Source organism: Odocoileus virginianus, chromosome 15 (genome assembly GCF_023699985.2).
Source record: "Odocoileus virginianus isolate 20LAN1187 ecotype Illinois chromosome 15, Ovbor_1.2, whole genome shotgun sequence".
NCBI lineage: Eukaryota > Metazoa > Chordata > Mammalia > Artiodactyla > Cervidae > Odocoileus > Odocoileus virginianus.
This window is the reverse complement of record NC_069688.1, coordinates 38,742,468-38,764,265: the sequence shown is the minus strand read 5'-3', so window position 1 is coordinate 38,764,265 and position 21,798 is coordinate 38,742,468.

Genomic DNA, 21,798 nt, shown 5'->3' with positions numbered 1-21,798 from the left:
TGATGGAAGGCTGAATAACATTATAAAGAGGAAGTAATGAATGCTTGCTATAAAGAGAGTCTGCTTTGGAAAAGAAATGATAGATTTGTAAATGAAATGTCCCTGAGGACAGGATTTGGCTAAACAATGAGTCAGATTTTTACTCAACATAAGGAATAGCTTACTACCTAACTAAAAGTACAGGATCATTCTATCAACTGAAAATCTCTAGCAAGATGATAATCATATGCATATAAAAATGAAATGTACTGCACTTGCTGAGAGGTTAAACTAAGATGACTCCTTCCAATTAAAAGGGTTTATTTTTATTCCATTTTAGTACCGTATGCAAACAGGAGGCAATGTAAACAATACAGATATGTTCCACTGCAGGAAAACAAAGTAGAGAACTATCTATTATAAATGACAGATAGTTCAAGGATTTGGTTACATTGATATTTAAATCATATTCCTTAATTTCACAGAAGCGTACAAGCTAAACAAGTCCTACTCATGTTTATTCAGTTTAAGTAATAAGTAGAGACATTATCTCTAGCTCAAAGTCAAATTTTACTTTTATTATTTCAAGGAAAATCTAGAGATTCTTACTATATTGTGGCTTTCCTCTTGAGTTTCAATAATAGTGAAGAGCACTTATTTGATTAAAAACTTATGGCCAGCTGCTGGAGGATTCTGTTGACAATTTATAAAGAAAGACTAAATTTATCTAGGAAAAAAACTTTCCTGGAGTCTTTTCCAGATGAATGTAACATACAAATGTGGCAGAACTCCTGGTAAATAATCCTAAACAAAGGAAACATATCAGCTCTTATTTCTAAGTTGAATTGGGATATTAAGTCCAAATCAAGAAAAGTAAATGTATAACAAAAAATTAACACATTAAGCAGGGAAAACATCTACTCCTTGTAATATAGATACCTTGAAATCCATATGCACCATCATAGAAAGCAAAAAGAGAAACTCATTTTTGACAATACAGAGAAAAAAAATAAAAGAACAAAGGAATAAATGAATACTGTCATATTTTAAAAAGTCATGATACTTTTGGGAATCCCAAGAGCCATGATTCAAAATCTCAAATTATGATTCAAAAATCAACCCTAGTCTCTCAAATTTCAAGGACCAACTGCTTTAACTATTTATTTTTAAAGGATAGAGTTTGATATACTTTATTTTCTATCAAGAAATTGTATCCCAGTCTGTCTCTTCTTACATGACTTATCCAGTTCTTTTAAAAGTCGCTTCTCACTTTACCGTGTGTGATTGAAAGAAATTGTAGAATTCAGTCTTTTCAACACAATGTTGTCACTACTTCATGGTTCCTAGCTAGGACATATTTTCCTTTACTGTTTTTCTCAATCAGAGTCCTGGCTAGAATCAGATATGGACTATTTAGGGTCCATAAGAAAATCTTTTTCCAATAAGAAAAAAGATTAATATTGCATTATTTACTGAACAAAACAGAAGCTCCAATACTTTGGCTACCTGATGCTAAGAACTGACTCACTGGAAAAGACCCTGGTGCTGGGAAAGATTGAGGGCAAGAGGAGAAGGGGGCGACAGAGGATGAGATGGTTGGATGGCATCACCGACTCAATGGACACGAGTCTGAGCAAACTCCAGGTGACGGTGAAGCACAGGGAAACCTGGCGTGCTGCATTTCATGGGGTCACAAAGAATCAGACATGACTTAGCAACTGAACAACAACAAACAGCAAATTTATTAAACAATAGGCAGGGTATTATAGTGTGGTTCCAACCTTAGCAGAAAGTGGTTAAAAGAATCAGCACCCATAGGTCTGAAGAGGCCAGGGGAGACAGAAGTTTCCAGACCTTGAAGAAGACAGCCACATGCAAAATGCTACCTGGGTAGGACCTTAGATTGAGGAATTTAGCCAACCCAAGGCAATTTGAGTGAAGAAGAAACTATTGAATACTTTAACTTATTATTCCCTGTCTCATCATTCTCTTCTGCCCTTCCCCATTAGCAAATCAGGTCTGAGAGAAGAGGACAAGGGAATCTCTTGATTTAGTCCCCATGAGGCAGATCCATGGGGACCTAGGCAGAGAGAAGAGAGACAGATCCAAATGGATAAATGGAATATATCCTTTAGAGATTTAGGGGTAATAAAATGGTAGATGTTAGTTCTTATTCATGGGCTTGAGTACTTGAGTGTTATAATACAGACTAAAAAAGTGAAGTTATATGATCATTTCCAAGCTCTCTATGAAAGCCTTAGATAAACTCCTTCAAAAGGGTTCCCTTTCATCAATGTCCTTGGCTTTTTCTTTTTTAAATTGTGTATCTAGACTTAATTTCATCATACATAACAATATAACTTTTTCAAACCATACTTCTTGGACACACAGGATTTGTTATCACAAGATCCAGTCCCTCTTCCCTTATGTATATTTCTCAAAGTCAGAATTAATATTCCTGAAATAACAAACAGAAGGCTTCATCAGAAATGTGCATGGGGCATGAAGTGACCACTTGGAGGTCTTCCTACCAGATACACCTCCATATTCACCCACTTGGCCTTAGGTAGCTGTAGCTTACAACACACATACATAAGCACAAGCATTCTCACTCACCCACAGTCATACACACACACACACACACACACGGAAAATGATTCAATTTATCTAAGACAGTACAGTCCAAATTGCAAGAAGGAAAAGAAATATTTTCCCAACTGGGGCATAGTCATATCCATAATTATCAAAGTCAGCTCTCTCATAATGTTGTTTCATTTATTTATCTCCACTGCCCCTTGTTTTCAAACCTTGCCTTCTTGGGCCTAGAGAGAATACAAAATACATGCATTATTGAATCACATACAGCAGAAGATTGCTTATCTAGGAGACAGAACACCAGACTCATCCAAATAACATAATCAAGGATAACTTTTGCTGATCATTCATTTAAAACAACACATAATAACAACAAAGTGTCAAAATAATTGAAGAATTATATTCTCTACAGCACATTGTATGGTAATGTCATCTTCTGCTCACTGTGAATGACCACTTAGGAATATTGCAGTGGCTCAAATTTTTTTTTTTTTTTTTACTATTTTTTACTATTTACTATGGGAGATGAGAAATATAGACCATGCAAATGGAGGAATTGGTTATTTTGGAGTCAAACTGAAAGTGCTTATGTCCTAACCATCATAAGTAATAAAGTACTAATTAGATATATTACCTCTTTACAAATTATATGTTACTACCTTCTTATAAATCAGCAATTCTTATGAGTCAAATACTTATAATCAAAAAGAATTTTCCATAAATATAAATAACATATGCTTGTGTGCTAAGTCACTTCAGTCATGTCTGAGTCTTTGTGACCCAATGGACTGTAGCCTGCTGCGCTACAGTCTATCTGTGGGATTCTCCAGGAAAGAATACTGAAGTGGGTTGCCATGCCTTCCTCCAGGAGATCTTCCTGACCCAGGAACTCAAACTGTGTCTCTTAAGTCTCCTGCTTTAGCAAGCAGATTTTTTACCACTAGTGCCACCTGTGAGTCAAAGTCGCTCAGTTGTGTCAGGTTCTTTGCAACACCATGGACTATACAGTCCATGGAATTCTCCAGGCCAGAATGCTAAAGTAGGTAGCCTTTTCCTTCTCCAGGGAATCTTCCCAACCCAGGAATCGAACCCAGGTCTCCCTCATTGCAGGGGGATTCTTTACTAGCTGAAGCCACAAGGGAAGCCCAGCACCACCTGGGTAGCCCATAAATAATATATATTTGCTATTATTGAGGGCTATTATATATCAGTTTAAGGATATGTTTGTATTAAAATTCAGATTGCCTGAGTAAGATATAAAAGTAAAACAATTATTTCTAGGTCACTACATAGTTTATATACTATTCAAGGTTTTTTCTTAACATTTTAAGAAATGATTTTTTATTTCATGGGAAATATGGTAATAGTTAATATATTGTTCAGTTGATTTGTAGAACATGTATATTTCTATTTAACATGATTATTCATCAAATGTATATTTTCAAACACATTTGCTTCTTATTACATCTCATATTCCATGTTATGTACCATGCTTTATGTAATAATTCTTTTTTCTCTATTACTATAGTTTTGGAGTTAAGAAAGATAGGTTTAAGGGAATAAAAGATCTCTTAAACTTCAGGTAAAGTACTTTAAAATTCTTTTTATTTTACTGACTGCTTCTGAACAGTCAGATCTATTTCAAATTTTGAAATAATTCTTTGTACTTATATAGAGGTATCTGTGAAGAGGGAAAGGCATTCCATTTTTTTTTTTAATGTAAGAGATCTATATACAGGGAATGTAACACAAACCACTTATAAAGATGCATTTATTTATTGTTGAGGATTCTTTACCTATATTGAAGTCTAGAACTTATCACTCACTGTGAACAAAAAACCCTTCTACTTCTAGAGCCAGCAGATGAACTTAACATCAATTATTGTTCTTCCTTCTTCAGGTAATCAAAGGTAGTAACATGTAAACATGAGCACTGCACCTTGACTCTGTCATACAATAGTCGTATGTTTTTGAAAAATGACTTAACTTCTCTGAATCTCAGTTTCAATCATTCATTAATTCTAAAATCATTGATTGAGAAGCTACTAGCTACAGCAGTGTTCTTGAGAGTTTACTTTTTTTGGGGTAGGAGATATTATGCAATAGATTATACTTGAGTCATTTAATCATATGCTGTAAAAGCAGGTATTGGGAATTTAGCATATAACACATATTTCATTTTTACTGAAGTCAGGGAAACTGTCTTTTATTCTTTACTTAGATTTTGGAAGATACAAATTTCACTGCACTATTATTCTGAGACAGTCTATCACCATCACTTTTGTAAACAACACAGAATTTCAGTGTTAGCATTTCCAGCATGCCTCATAATCCACAAGCTGAACCAACCTATTAAACAAATGCAGGAGGCATGATACTCAGTTTAAAGACACTTTTAAACAGATGGGATTTTTCATTTGTATGTAACACAAAATTAAAACTTCTGAGCTCCTATTTTTCTGGTTGGACAGAATAATAATTTTAAAACCAAAACAAGTAATTTTAAGTAGTATCTGGACATTCCTATCCACTCACTTTTAGAGTCATGCCACAAATGTAAGCATTGCTGGGAAATGGCAGTGAAGGGATGTCAGAGTTTTAATATGGTCCCCAGTCTATCTTTAAGTCAAAAAATGGTTCTGAGGTTTATATTAACTCTATCATTCATATCACCCTTTCAAGTGTTCTGAGTTTCTTCTATTTCCTTGACATCTAATTAATTGATGTAGGAATATTTTGATAAACTATAAGAATTGTTCTTACTAGAAAACAAGCTACTAGTGCCCTCAAGTTCCCTGAGCCCCCTGAGCTTTCTCTCTCTTTCAGCGTAGGTTAATCTCCATTTTTTTTTTTCTGCCATGCCACATGGCATACAGGATCTTAGTTCCCCAACTAGGGATTGAACCTGTGTCACCCACAGTAGAAACACAGACTCTTAGACACTGCACCACCAGGGAAGTCCCTTACTACTCTTTCTATTTTCTAATTAATTTATTTATTTTAATTGGAGGCTAGTTACTTAACAATTTTATAGTGGTTTTTGTCATTGATTGACATGAATCAGCCATGGGGTGTACATGTTTCCCCTGTCCTGAAACCCCCTCCCACCTCCCTCCCCATCCCATCCCTCAGGGTTGTCCCAGAGCACCAGCTTTGAGTGTCCTGTTTAATGCATCAAACTTAGACTGGTGATCTATTTCACATATGGTCATATGCATGTTTTAATGTTATTCTCTCAAATCATCCCACCCTTGCCTTCTCCCTCAGAGTCCAAAAGTCTGTTCTTTATATCTGTGCCTTTTTTTGCTGTCTCACATATAGGGTCATCATTACCATCTTTCTAAATTCCATATATATGCATTAGTATACTGTATTGGTGTTTTTCTTTCTGACTTACTTCATTATGTATAATAGGCTCCAGTTTAATCCACCTCATTAGAACTGATTTAAATGTGTTCTTTGTAATAGTTGAGTAATATTCCTTTGTGTATATGTACCACAGCTTTCTTATCCATTCATCTGCTGATGAACATCTAGGTTGCTTCCATGTCCAAGCTATTGTAAACAGTGCTGTGATGAACATTGGGGTACATGTATCTCTTTCAATTCTGGTTTACTCAGTGTGTATGCCCACAGTGGGACTGCTGGGTCACATGGCAGTTCTACTTCCAGTTTTCTAAGGAATCTCCATGCTGTTCTCCATAGTGGCTGTACTAGCTTTGCATTCCCACCAATAGTGTAAGAGGGTTCCCTTTTCTCTGCACCCTCTCCAGTATTTATTGTTTGTAGACTTTTTGACAGCAACCATTCTGACTGGCATGAGATGGTACCTCAGTGTGGTTTTGATTTTCATTTCTCTGATACTGAGTGATGTTGAGAATCTTTTCATATGTTTGTTGGCCATCTGGATGTCTTCTTCAGTGAAATATCTGTTTAGTCCTTTGGCCCATTTTTTGATTGAGTCACTTATTTTTCTAGAATTGAGCTGCATGAGCTGCTTATATATTTTTGAGATTAATTATTTTCAGCTGCTTCATTTATTATTATTTTCTCCCATTCTGAAGGCTGTCTTTTCACCTTGCTTATAGTTTCCTTCGTTGTCAAAATATTTTAAGCTTAATTAAGTCCCATTTCTTTGTTTTTGCTTTCATTTCCATTTCTCTTGGAGGTGGGTCATAGAGGATCCTGCTGTGATTTATGTCAGAGAGTGTTTTTCCTGTGTTTTCCTCTAGGAGTTGTATAGTTTCTGATCTTAAATTTAGATATTTAATCTATTTTAAGTTTATTTTTCTGTATGGTGTTACTAAGTGTTCTAGTTTCACTTTTTTACACGCAGTTGACCAGTTGTCCCAGCACCACTTGTTAAAGAGATTGTCTTTTCTCCATTGTATATTCTTGCCTCCTTTGTCAAAGATCAGGTGTCCATAGGTGTGTGAATTAATCTATGGGCTTTCTATTTTGTTCCATTGATCTGTCTTTGTGCTAGTACCATACTGTCTTGATGACTGTTGCTATGTAGTATAATCTGAAATCAGGCAGGTTGATTCCTCCAGTTCCATTCTTCTTTCTCAAGATTACTTTGACTATTCAAGGTTTGTTGTATTTCCATACAAATTGGGAAATTATTTGTTCTAGTTCCATGAAAAATACTATTAGTAGCTTGATAGGGATTGCATTGACTCTATGCTTTGTATAGTATACTCATTTTCACTATATTGATTCTTCCAATCCATAAACATGATATATTTCTCCATATATTTGTGTTATCTTTGATTTCTTTCATCAGTGTTTTATAGTTTTCTATATATAGGTCTTGTTTCTTTAGGTAGATTTATTCCTAAGTATTTTATTCTTTTCATTGCAATAATGAATGGGATAAATGAAAAAGAAACAAAAGAGACTATACCAAAAATCAACAAAACTAAAAGCTGATTCTTTGAGAAGATAAATAAAATAGACAACCCATTAGCCAGACTCATCAAGAAGAAAGGGGGAGGAATCAAATAATAAGAAATGAAAATGGAGAAATCAGAACAGACAACACTGAATTACAAAGGATCATAAGAGATTACTATCAGCAATTATATGACAATGAAATGGACAGCTTGGAAGAAATGGATGAATTCTTAGAAAAGTATAACCTTCCAAAACTGAACTAGGAAGAAACAGAAAATCTTAACAGACCCATCACAAGCATGGAAATAGAAACTGTAATCAAAAATCTTCCAACAAACAAAAGTTCAGGACCAGATGAATTCTACCAAAAGTTCAGAGGAGAGCTAACACCTATCCTACTCAAACTCTTTCAGAAAATTCCAGAGGAAGGTAAACTGTCAAACTCACATTCTATGAGGCCACCATCACCCTAATACCAAAACCAGACAAAGATGACACAAAAAGAGAAAACTACAGGCCAATATCACTGATGAACATAGATGCAAAAATCCTCAACAAAATTATAGCAAACAGAATCCAACAACATATTAAAAATATCACACATCATTACCAAGTGGGCTTTATTCCAGGGATGCAAGGATTCTTCAATATTTGAAAATCAATCAATGTGATACACCACATTAACAAATTAAAAGGCAAAAACCAAACGATTATCTCAATATATGCAGAGAAAGCCTTTGACAAAATTCAACATCCATTTGTGATAAAAACCCTCCAGAAAGTAGGCATAGAAGGAACATACCTCAGCCTAATAAAAGCCATATATGTGCAAACATAATCCTCAATGGTGAAAAACTGAAAGCATTTCCCCTAAAGTCAGGAACAAGACAAGGGTGCCCACTCTCACCACTGCTATTTAACATAGTTTTGGAAGTTTTAGTCACAGCAATCAGAGAAGAAAAAGAAATAAAAGGAATCCAGGTTGGAAAAGAAGTAAAACTGTCACTGTTTGCAGATGACATGATCCTCTATATAGAAAACCCTAAAGACACCACCAGAAAATTACTAGAGCCAATCAGTGAATATAGTAAAGTTGCAAGATATGAAATTAAGATGCACAAATCCCTTGCATTCCTATACACAATGAGAAAACAGAAAGAGAAATTAAGGAAACAGTCGCAATCACCTTACTATTCTTAATACACATCTTCCTTCATGTGTTTTCACCTTGAGGAAATAAAAGTGCTTTAAACTTTGCCACAATTCATCCCTGTCATGAAATCATAAATGCATGTAGTGAATAACTGAGTACAAACTGAATTGGGGAAAGGAGAGTACAATGTGAAATTTTGAGTTCTGGACACTAACCTATCAATAATCTTTTCATGCTTTAAAATATTTTGAGATATAAAATTATTAATTCATGGTAGTTGATGTTAACATAATTACAGTCTTGTAGAGTTGTATATTTGAAGAAATTTTAAAAAGTAAACTATTACTCCAACAAAATTGTATATGGGCTTGGTCTATAATGAGGAGTTCTAATAAAGAAGCCTCCATTTTATTTGTCAGTTATACTTAGGAAATGAAAAATGAATATGCAAAGCAATCATTAACTCCATATACATAACTATAGAGTTACTGGGCCTTCTTAGAAGGTCCAATACACTTCAGATATTAAGAGGATTTAAGTTTAATGGGGTTTAGATTTGGTCTATAAATATACAGAAAATAAATATCTAAGAAATATAAGAAAGGAATTTGGTACAGAGTTAATGTTTTAAATAGTATGCTATTTTTCTCCATGTGGTATTCCAGATAGGAAGAAATGTCTCTAACGTCATAAAACTTGCTTTCCTCTATTCACATTGTATCAAAACTTCATGGTCCAGTGCTACTGAAATAGTCTGCTGTTTGTAAACTCTTTTACAATGTTTTCTTATTTGTGATGTTTCCCTTGCCACATGATTTACACATTTTTTAGTCTGACACTAAGTGTTCGATGAATACAAATTCAACAACAACAAAAAAAAAACTCTCAAAATTATGATCTGAATGTTTTGTGCACAAATTGATAAATGGTATACAAAGATTTATATTAAACAAGGAAAGTTATGTTTGTTGTTGTTGTTTTAATCTCTATACAGTTAGAACTTGGACTCAGAAAGGGACATGTTTCTCCAAGAGTAGGCAGAGAAACACTCGGTAGGAGGCTGATAACTAAAACAAGTTGTAGTGAATATGGATGCAGTTCATTAGTCACAGGGTAACCAAATAGGAGACTGTTGATGGAGCATAACCTCACAGAAAATATGAAGGAAACAGCCAAAAGTTTGTGCCAACTTTGAGATTAGGATCGTCAGTTGTCAATAATTACACTGCTATATTCTTATTCCAATCACTATATTCAAAGTCTTATCTTCAAAAAAAAAAAAAAGCATGTAGTTGTAAAAGAACTTTCCTTCCTTCCTTATACCTTTTCTAATTTTATTCTTCATACATCTATTCAGTGCTTATTTGGCAGAGAATTTGATGCTATTTTCATTGTCCTATCCAAAGTTAGAATATGATTGTCTTTTTTTCTATATATCTTAAAAATTATGAAGAATAGGCAATTTGTGAGAGGAGAAAACACACTATTTTTTAAGTTTTGATTTTTCCAATTCAATTTAAGAAGAAAGCATAGTGATTAGATCTACAGGAGTGAATTTTTTTCATATTTTTAAACATTTTAAACCTAGAGGCTGAAGGAAAAGTACTAGATCTCTCATGAGATAATGCATTCTTACATGTATTCTGCCCTTATTTCTTCATCAAAGAAAGTTCGGATGAGGAAAAGGAACTCAACTTTCCAAAGCTTTGTGATGCAGCTATCACTAATTTAAAAGAGCATTACTCATTCTGTTTCATAGGCTATACCAAGGAGATGTTTTACTTCATGTCCTTTAATCAGTGAATGTGAGGTGAGGCCCTCCCATGAGGTTAAAAGTGAGTACAGAGAAAAAGAATATATAATTTTCAGATTCATAGTTCCTCAGATTTGTTAGAGATGCTTAACTACTCATTACAATGGATTGTCTCAAATTTAATTTCCTGAGGTTTTCATTTTTAATGTATTTTGACATATATTTTATTATTTTTCAAATCCTAGACATATATTTTATCACTTCTCCTACAAGCAAATTGTTTTTCATGTGTGTGATTTACTAAGTTATAATATTTTAAGATATATTGCTTTTCTAAATATTCTGTGTCTTAATTTAGTTTAAGAAAAATTTTTCACAATTTGGAAAACCATGAAAAAAATGAGGGAACTCTGCTGGATGAAGAGAGTCCAGGCTGAGATGAGAATTAGTACGAAATCTTTGAGATAAGGATGAGGATGAAGTAGAGAATTATGGAAGGAACTTCTTGTCTAGTTCTGGCTTATGCCACTTGCACTATATTAATTTAGAATCTAAGTAAATTAGATACTATGATGAATGCAACTAAGCCCATAAATTAAAAAAAAAAAATTATACCTACATATTTTACTTATTTTTTTTGTTAACTCTATTAGGTTATCTTCGTCTTTCAACTGACTATACTATCTTAGATTATCTACAATGACAGAGTCAAAAATCTTTGCAATATAATTTTTTGACCAATATCTAGTCTCTTATTCTGTTCCTTTGATTGTTTTACATCTTTTTACCTATGCCTATTCTTCTAACTCAGGAGAAGGCAATGGCACCCCACTCAGTACTCTTGCCTGGAAAATCACATGGAAGGAGGAGCCTGGTAGGCTGCAGTCCATGGGGTCGCTAAGAGTCGGACACGACTGAGCGACTTCACTTTCACTTTTCACTTTCACGCATTGGAGAAGGAAACGGCAACCCACTCCAGTGTTCTTGCCTGGAGAATCCCAGGGATGGCGGAGCCTGGTGGGCTGCCGTCTATGGGGTCGCACAGAGTCGGACACGACTGAAGTGACTTAGCAGCAGCAGCAGCATTCTTCTAACTCATCCTTTACTTCTATCACCTAGAATGAGCGCAGCTATAGTTTTACTACATTTTGCCTCTTCTAACTGCAGAGAATGAGATAGCTGGATGGCATCACTGATGTAATAGACATGAACTTGGCCTAACTTCAGGAGACGGTGAGGGACAGAGAAGCCTGGCACGCTGCAGTCCCTGGGGTCGCAAAGTGCTGAACACAACAGGGTGACTGAACAGCTACAACAACAACTGCAGAGTAAAGCCTAGAGACTCTGAAGTCACACGAACTTGAATTCAAATATACAGGTAGACAAGGTCATTAATCCTGATCCAATTTAGTTTCCACTTTAGGAAAAGGCAAATATAAACATTTACTTCAAACACTGTTAGAAGGCTGGAAAGAAAAATATTTCTCAATAGGCTGTTCCATATGTGTCTTTCATTTTGGTACAGATTTATATAACATACGCTACTAACAATGAGTGAATTATGGTTCAAATAGACTGATTATAGTTGTGGAACTGAGATAAAGCCTAAATCTTTGCTGCTGCTGCTGCTAAGTCACTTCAGTCATGTCCGACTCTGTGCGACCCTGCAGACAGCAGCCCAGCAGGCTCCCCCATCCCTGGGATTCTCCAGGCAAGAACACTGGAGTGGGCTGCCATTTCCTTCTCCAATGCATGAAAATGAAAAGGGAAAGTGAAGTCGCTCAGTCGTGTCTGACTCTTAGCAACCCCATGGACTGCAGCCCACCAGGCTCCTCTGTCCATGGGATTTTCCAGGCAAGAGTACTGGAGTGGGGTGCCATTGCCTTCTTTGACCTCGAGTTTAATTTTCTTTCTATTACATCATCATGATGATATTACATCTCTAGTGATAAATTTATTTTTGCAAAGTTGATTTATAATATAGAAATATTTTAAGATACAGAAAACTCCACAAATCCCATTTGCTTTAAATCCATGTGCTCAGAGACTATGTATAAAATATTTTGATGTATATCCTTGGACAATTTTTTGTATACTTACTTTTGAAAAGTAAAACTCTATGAAATTAAATAGCTTGCCTTTTACTATTTTCATCATACATATGTTTAACATTTGTCTTTCCACAATACATTAGGTACATTCCTGCAAAATAAATTTTATTACTTGCATAGCAATCTGTAATATGGAAAAAACTTTCCAAATTCAAAAAATTTTAAGCATTGCTTTAGTAAACATCTTGTACCTATCAATCACAAATTCTTTAAGATAAGTTCCAGATAGGAGTTCACTGTTAGGAGGATCTAATTTCAAGGCTTATTCTTTGAATTACACTTGAGAAAGATCAATTATGAAAATATCTTTTAAACCATTTCCCTATTGTGTGATTAAAGTATTTCAACTTTAAAATGTTATTGATAGATAAATTCTGGACTTTTTTTCTTGGAAAGCAACATGCACTCAGTGGAATAAAAATGCCATGGTTTTTCATTTCATTTTTTGCACAGTAAAATGTAATTCTCTTGAATCTTACTTCCCTAAGAGATTATCTTGAGAAATACAAGTTTAGGCAATTGTTTCCTTAATGTAAGAACAAATGAATGAACTTTAGATACTTCTTATTTTCTGCAGCTTTTAAACTATAAGGATTTTTAGTGTTTTGCAAGTGAGAGCATAAGTTACCTATGTTGTTTTATTTTGTTAATAAAGACTCATTATATCATAAATTCAATCATCCCCTAGCATAATTTCCTATTTCCTATTTCTGTTATAATACCAAAAAATAAATAGTAGAATAGTGTCTTATAAGGAACACAATTTTCGACTATCAGTAAGCAAAATATTTTTTATATGTTTTAAAAGATTGTCTTTTGCAAGCAGCCTGCATAGCAGACTATTTAGCGTAAAAGAAATGTTCAGCTTTATTATATTTATATGAATATCAATATGTCTACAATTAATCTTGCACTTTCCCTCAAATTTTCTTATTATCAGCATTCATCCTGTTGGCATTTCCATTTATCTGATTACCGAGACAAAAAATCTTGGAACATTAAATCCTATTTCTTTTGTAGCCCTTTGTCAAACCATCAACAAATTCTGATGTAATTGGCTTTGAAATACATCCTGTTGATTCTTACCTTCAGTACAAATCATATCCTACAGGGACCTCAGCCATCCTCTCCTATCTAGTCTCACTGTGGTGACAGTTTTCTCTCGATCAATTCACCCAAGTGATACCTTTTGAACTTAAAATAGATTATGTCATTACCTTGATCAAATCTTCAATGGCTCCTCATCCAACTTAGCATAAAATCCAGATTCCTTCTGCAGCAAAAGTCTCCACATGATCCCTGGTTTCATCATTCTTAAAATGTGGAAAATAGTAGTATATACTCCCTAACTATCCTGTGAGGACTGACTTGAGATAATGCATATGAACTCATCACATGACAAGCCTGCATAATTATGAGAAAATACTTTCACCTGTTCTTCATAAAATAATGGTGATTTATTTTAATCAAGGAAAGTAAAGAGAATATAGATGTCCTCTACTTAAATCTATGCTATGATTTAAAGTGGGAATTCAGTTTTGTTTTTTAACTGAAAAAGCAAATAAAGTGTAGAAATCGAGAAATCATGGACACACAGTCAAGAGACCAAGGTTTAAATTCTGGCTTCAGTTCTTATTAGCTAAGTGGCCTTGAGTAGTTTACCTAATTTTCTTGGCACTTTCAATATTTCAGCCCATCTCTAAAAATCCAAAACTATTACTTGGGTTTACTTAAAAGATTAAAAAATAAAAACAAAAACAAAAAAGTATATGTAACTATTAAGCTATAGCTTTTAAAAATATTTAGAAACATTATAAACCACATATAGATATGTTTTTTACTACAATGGGGATATATTCTTTTCTGTCTTAAGTATAGTGGTTTCAATATTACTCTAGATTCTTATAACTAATCTCTACTCACATCTCAAGTAAAAGCATAGTTTCTCTTAGTTTTTGTTACACTACCATTTTAATAACTTACTGGGAGTAATTTAGAATGCAGAACATTTCAAAACATCTACATTGCCATAAAAACAAGTCTGTATTTTCAAATAGTGCATGTGAAGCTTTGACATGCAGCAGCCTTTATCTAGATCAGTATCTTTATATTGTTTTATACTGTGTGTTGTCTATCATATAAAAAGAATGGCCTTTGAAAATGAAATTACTAGATAATAAATAGTAGGTGAGAAAAGTATAAAATGTTTATACTGTATCTATGTAAAAATATGGGGCAGAAGAGAAATACTGAGGTAAGTTTATTTTAAATATAACATGATTCAGAAGCATTTAAAATGTTGTCATATCAGAGTAATGAAAATGTTATTATTTGTATAAGTTGAATGAGTAGCTGACTGGTTATCCCTTTTCAATAAAAAAGGAAATACTCTCTATTATGCAGAACATAAAAGGATTAGTAAAATTTTATTTTTTATTCTGATCTCTATAAAATATACATATAAAATCAGAGTCTCAAATTGATATCGGGTATAGGTTATCTAAAACTAAAGAATTATTATGCAACAGCAATTTTTAAAAATAATATCCTAATGAACTTATAGCTGATAAGTTTTCATATTAAAAACTTAAATTTGTATACCACTTAAGAGTATCCAAACATTTATATATAATCAGATTTTGATCTCTTGATAATTCTGTAATTTAAATAATTATTATTCTGTTCAAGACAATATTATGTATTTTTATAGTATTCCATTGATATAGACTCCTTTCATATATTATTTTATTAACACTCACAACAATTCCCAATTGACAAATGCACAAATAGGGGTCAAAATATTCTAAGTGATTTGACCAAGGATTCACAACTTTAATAGAGGTAGAGTGAAGCCAAATGATCTTCTGACATCACCTGAAAGGTTTATTTAAATATGTTCAGCTTTCTCCATAGTTCCAAAGTTTATTTGATATAAAGCAATGTTAAAATCAAACTTGTTCTCCCTCACTTTTGGGCTATAGACTCAAAAATCAAAGAGAATTAAGTACTATGTACTTAATATTTCAGATAATTGTCAAATCATCTACGGAAGGCTTGGTAGTTAAGGGACTAATCAAAATCCAAGACTGTGAGCTTTAATCCCCTATCAAACTATCTTAAGGATATTGAAGAATTAAGAAGGAGTTGTTTGAAATGTGTTCTAGGAGTGCTGGGGAAGTCCTAAGCTTCAAAGTTGAATAACTAGATTAGTCATTAAAATTGCTGTTGAACCCATGTTCATGCGCCAAATACACAGTGAGGTCAAACAAACTGAATACAGACTCTGGAGCAGAGAAAATTTTATTATTGCAAGGACCAGGCAAGGCAAAGGTGGCTTGTGTTCAAAAGACCCACACTTCCTAGTGGTTTTAAGCAAAAAGTTTTTAAAGGCAAAATTTGGGGTGAGGGCTCTAGGGTGTGTCACTTTCTTCTCATTGGTTGGTGGTGAGTTATCAGGCTGATAGCTCCAGGAAAGGACCTATCACCATATATAACTACAGAGTGAATGAGGTGTGTAGACAGGGAGGAACCTAGCAAAGTCTGTTAAAAATTTCTCTCTGCTTCCCCTTGTCTCTGCGTGGCCAGTGAACATTTGTTTACCAAACATTTGATTTTGCATCTCCAAGTCAATTGCCTTCCTCCTCTTTGAAGTTCCAAACTATTACCCTCCAACAGACTCTTCTGTCTTTAGTTGAAGATGGTATTGAAGGTAAGGGTTTTGCCCATTTCGGCAAGTTCCTCAGTTTTCCTAGATGTATCCCATGTTATTGAACTTTTGTCTTTCTCCTATCAATCTGTCTCATGTCAATTTTACTTTTTGGACCTGCCAGAAGAACCTCTGCCACAGAAAAATTTCTTCCTCACCAACAATGTTACTATCCAAAAGGAAAGAAATTTGTAATTGACAGTACCCACTGCAAATGAAATAAAAGTAGGCAGAACACTTCTGCTCTTTTATTGCAGATAGGAGACAACCTCTGTCACTCCTCACTTTGTGAAGAATGAGTGAGCTGAACTGTTTCTGACCACAGCATCACTAAGATAATAAAAATTTCCATCATTAGAAGGCAGAGTTTTATGGATAGTATTCAGGAATTCCTTGTAGTTGACATATATAGTGAAAATGAGCAGGACCCTGTGAGGCTCCTGGGCACAGAAGTCTTCCTGTGACTCCTGTTTCTTGTTTGTAGATCAAATGAATGAGACATATAACAGTATCTTTGAGTTCTGCAGAACTATAACCCCCAACAAATAGAAGATGCTAACTACTTGATGAAGTAACCTTCTGAGAAGACCAGGAGACCACATGAGGCCAAATTTAAGGAATGCAGGATGCTTGCACATCCTGATCCTTATCAGCAACCCTGCCCTAGAACCACTGCTATAAAACTCCTCACCAAATTCCCCTGAGTTGGGACACAGTTTTTCAGAGCAGGGGCCCGCTATGTTCCCCTTTGCCTGGCAAAGCAATAAAGCTATTCTTTTCTACTTCATCCAAAACTCTGTCTCTGAGATTTGATTCCGCACCAGAGCACAGAGACTGAGTTTTCAGCATCAATAAGAACTAAAGAAATAAGAAAACACATTTTCTTTTTCTTTTTTTTTTCTCTCAAATCTTCAGAACAGTGCCTGGCAGATACTAGAAATTCAGTGAATACTTGTTGAAATAATTAATGAATGTAAGGAGGAAGTATAAAACAAAAAATGTTTCCAATCATCCAGTTCTATAAGCATCAGGTCATAAGCCATTACAGTTGGTGACTGACAGTACACCCTGAAAGGAATCCAAGACTAAAAACAGGATAAAGCACTTTGTGCTTTGGAAAACTGGGTTTGTTGGACAGTTAACAATATCTCAGAAAAAAAAAAAAATCAGTGAAACTAGATTCTTCTATCTTCTCATACATATTAATACAAAAGTGCTAAAAACCATTAACGTAGATATCTAATACTTATGACTAGCAGTAAGCTTTTATTGAGATGCAAGCTTGACTGTACACATTCTCTAACCAAAATCATGCACATAATGGCTTCTCCCCCTACCTCTTTGGGCCAGTCCCTTAGAGTACTGAGAGACTGTTTCCTAGGCTATAGTCCTCAGTAAGACCATTACAGAAACTCAACTCACAGCTCTCAACACTGGGCATTTTTCTCTCAGTCCTCAAAAGAAAGAAGTGATTCATTTTTGACAGTGATTGTCATAAAATTTTTGTTTTCTATAATTTAAAAAAAATTTTTTTTAAGCTGGCCCAGAGAAAAGTATTATCCTTAATTTTTGCAGATTTTAGAATGGATTATTACTTCAAATCTCACTTGCCCGGTCTAAACTCATCAAGTGCTTTTTGGCAACAGAATATACTCATAGATTAGCATATTTCCCTAAAAGCTGTTGGGTATTTATGTTTATAAAATCTGGATATGTCTCCCTCATCTTTTAACATAGTTGAGTAGCAAGTATAAAACCATTCACTTATTTCTGGGACTATGATATGAATGAAATGAGAGTATAATTTCATTCAAAACAATATTGTGTGTGTCCTCAGTCATGTCCAGCTCTTTGTGACCCCATGGTCTATAGCCCACCAGGCTCCTCTGCCCATGGAGTTTTCCAGGCAAGAATACTGGAGATGGGTGCCATTTCCTCTTCCAAGGGATCTTCCCAACCCAGGGACTGAACCCACATCTCCTTTATCTCCTGCAACGACAGGCGGATTCTTTACACTGAGCTAACTGGGAAGCCCTAAAACAATTTTAGTGGCTCAAATTTCAATGATAGATTTACACTAGATTAGGATCCAAATGTCATTCACATCTCCCCTTCAAAGACTCTCTCTAAATAAATATTTTATGTGTAGGCTTCTTGATATTATCTGGAATATATATTTGTAGATTTATACAGCCATAAACAAAAGCTTTAAAATGGATTTGTCCTGTATTCAAATAACACCATACATTTTCATACTTCTTCCAATTTTATAAACATTATGATGAACTCTATCTATAATTTATTCACAATGACCCCATGTTCAAATAATCCTATGAAATAATTAAGGACAGTACCATATTCCCCATTTTTTAGATGTTAAAATGAGTGCCAAAGTTGTTAGGTTTTTATCAGAGATTACATAGTCAGGAATAAATATAATGACTTTCATTCAGTTCTCTTTTTTTTTTTTTTGCCAACATTCTGAAAAATTTGAAAACTACAGAATGGCTAATTGAGTTGTAGAGTAAAAATCCCACAACCCACTTATAATAAAAAAAATCTACCACCTAGAATCAAAAATAACTTTTACTTGTTTTAATATATATATATCTGTCCATTCTCCATTCATCTATCCATTCATTAATCCATCTTATTTTTGATGCATTTGAAGTTAAGCTGCAAACATCAATGCACTTCCTCCTAGATATTTTAGAAGGTATAAATTAGAGTTCAATATTATTCTATACTTTTTTTTCTCTTGAGATAAAGTTTCACACAGTGAAATGTGCAAATGCTAATTGAATCATTCCAAGAATTTGACAATCACTTAAAACTCCTATGTAAAGCAAATATCTACCAGGTACAGAGAATTACCATCATCCCAGAAAGTTTGCACATAAAACTTCTCAGTCAATACTGTCTGTACAAGTCCCCCTGAAACTAACAGCACACTGATGTTTTGTTTGTCACAGATTAATCTTTTCTGTTTAGAAATTTATATAACTTAAATCTCAGTATATTTACTTTGTGTATTGTTATTTTTGCTTCAATCAGGAAACACTTCTGAGATCTATCTATGTAGTTGCATGTAACATTAGTTTGTTTCTATTATTTAGCAATATATTACATTGTATGAATATATCTGTTTTCTTTCTCCTTTCTGTTGAACAATTGGAATATTTCTTGCTTTAGGCAGAGTGTAAAAATTGCTATGAACTTTTTTTTTTTGCATGAACAAATGCTTTTACGGACATTGTAAATGCTCATTAGTTGTACCATTTCAACTGTGTAATTTTTTTTTTTCTGAGAATCAACAATTACAAGCTCTAGTTGCCTCACATTCTCAAAATACTTGGAGTGTTCAGTTCATTTCAGTTCAGTCACTCAGTCATGTCCAACTATTTGTGACCCCATGAACCGCAGCACTCCAGGCCTCCCTGTCCATCACCAACTCCCAGAGTCCACCCAAACCCAGGTCCATTGAGTTGGTGATGCCATCCAACTACCTCAAACTATGTTGTCCCCTTCTCCTCGTGTCCTCAATCTTTCCCAGCATCAGGGTCTTTTCAAATGAGTCAGCTCTTCGCATTATGTGGCCAAAGTAATGGAGTTTCAGCTTCAGCATCAGTCCTTCCAATGAACACTCAGGACTGATCTCCTTTAGGATGGACTGGTTGGATCTCCTTGCAGTCCAAGGGACTCTCAAGAGTCTCCTCCAACACCACATTTCAAAAGCATCAATTCTTCGGCACTCAGCTTTCTTTATAGTCCAACTCTCACATCCATACATGACCACTTGAAAAACCATAGCCTTGACTAGACAGACCTTTGTTGACAAACTAATGTCTCTGCTTTTTAATATGCTGTCTATGCTGGTCATAACTTTCCTTCCAAGGAGTAAGCATTTTTTAATTTCATGGCTGCAGTCACCATCTGCAGTGATTTTGGAGCCTAAAAAATTGGAATGTTCAGTCTTGTTAATTTTAGTCATTCTGTGAGTATAATGTGAAAACTCACTGAAGTAATAATTTGTATTTCTATAACTAATGATGTTACTCTCTTTTTCATGTCTTTACTGTTTATTTGCATATCTTCATTTATGAAGTACCTGATTTAATTTTATGGTATTCCAAGTACTGGTACACTAGAACTTTTGTTATTATTGTACAGATATATAAGGTGCTTCAATTAAAAAAAAAAAAACAAATGTTTTTAAACTGGATAACTTTTAGGTTTCTATTAGCATTCAGTTTTCTTTCATCATTTTTGACCATTTTCCTCTTAAGCACAAGTCATATTTGTATGTATATTATTATTTCACATTTCCTGAAGTTCTAATACTTCATTTTATAGTTTTTATTTCTTAGCTGAAAGCTTTATATTTGTTCATTAATTACAAGTATATTTCCAGTTATGTCTCAGAACATTGTTTGGTTACATAGTTTTTATTTCTTAGCTGAAAGCTTTATATTTGTTCATTAATTACAAGTATATTTCCAGTTATGTCTCAGAACATTGTTTGGTTACATCTTTTAAATCCTAGTCAGCTAGGCTCTGAATCTCAACTGTTCATCACAACTTTCTGCCTGTTGATTCTCTTTTCTCTTATGAAGAGTACTTTTCTTAGAGATTCTGAGTTTTGTTGTATGTCTTTGAGGAGAACAGATTCTTTTTAGTTGTTCATTTAGCAGGAACATAACTGACTCAAACTACAAACTCTTCCCTGTAGTGTTTGGAAGCTCAATTTCCATTCACTCACTTTAGTCTTAGCTGTTCTCATTGGGGTCTGTTCCCAAGATGTTTAGAAAGACAACTTAAATGTGTTTGGAAAACAACAACTTAAAAGATGTTAAAAAACAACTTAAAATGAATATATAAATATTAAGTATATAAATAACAGTGATAGCTTTAATAGTTACAGTAAAGTTTGGAATATATAGAAGGCCATCTTTGCAACATGCCCAGATACAATTATTATTTTTATATTCTATTATGGCTTCCTATATTTGAGAAACAAAAATATGTACATCTTAGCCAAGTATATTTATTAAAACTATATGTTTTTATGAGTTTGCATTTTAAAATATAATAGCAAAGGGGCATAGTGCAGATTTAATTTAAAATTTCTTCTGAAAAAACAAGAGGTTCATTAAAATTGTAAGACATACAACCTTTTAAACATTTGTTGGCAAACGTTCTGTTTAAAGTGGAAGACTATGGTTCAGTATATTTAGATTTAGAAAGTTTGATAAACACATCTTTATTATACCTGGTTAATGTGTTTCATTACACATATAGTCAATAACTTTTGCATTGGAAACCCTAAAAAAAAATGGGTCAGGATGAGAATACTTATTATGATCTCAATATGAGTGAATCTATCCTTATTCTACCTTAGTATCATAACCACTTCCCAATGTCTTAAATGATGGAAAATAGCACAAAAAATATTTCAAACAGTTCCATATAATTGTTGCAAAGGCTGAGGATAGTTTGGGGAGCATAATGGGAAAAACACACTTAAGGGTAATACATAGTTTGTGTGAAAGTTAAAATTAGCATGTCAGATATTTTCTTATTCATCTAAATAAAGATCTACATTTTG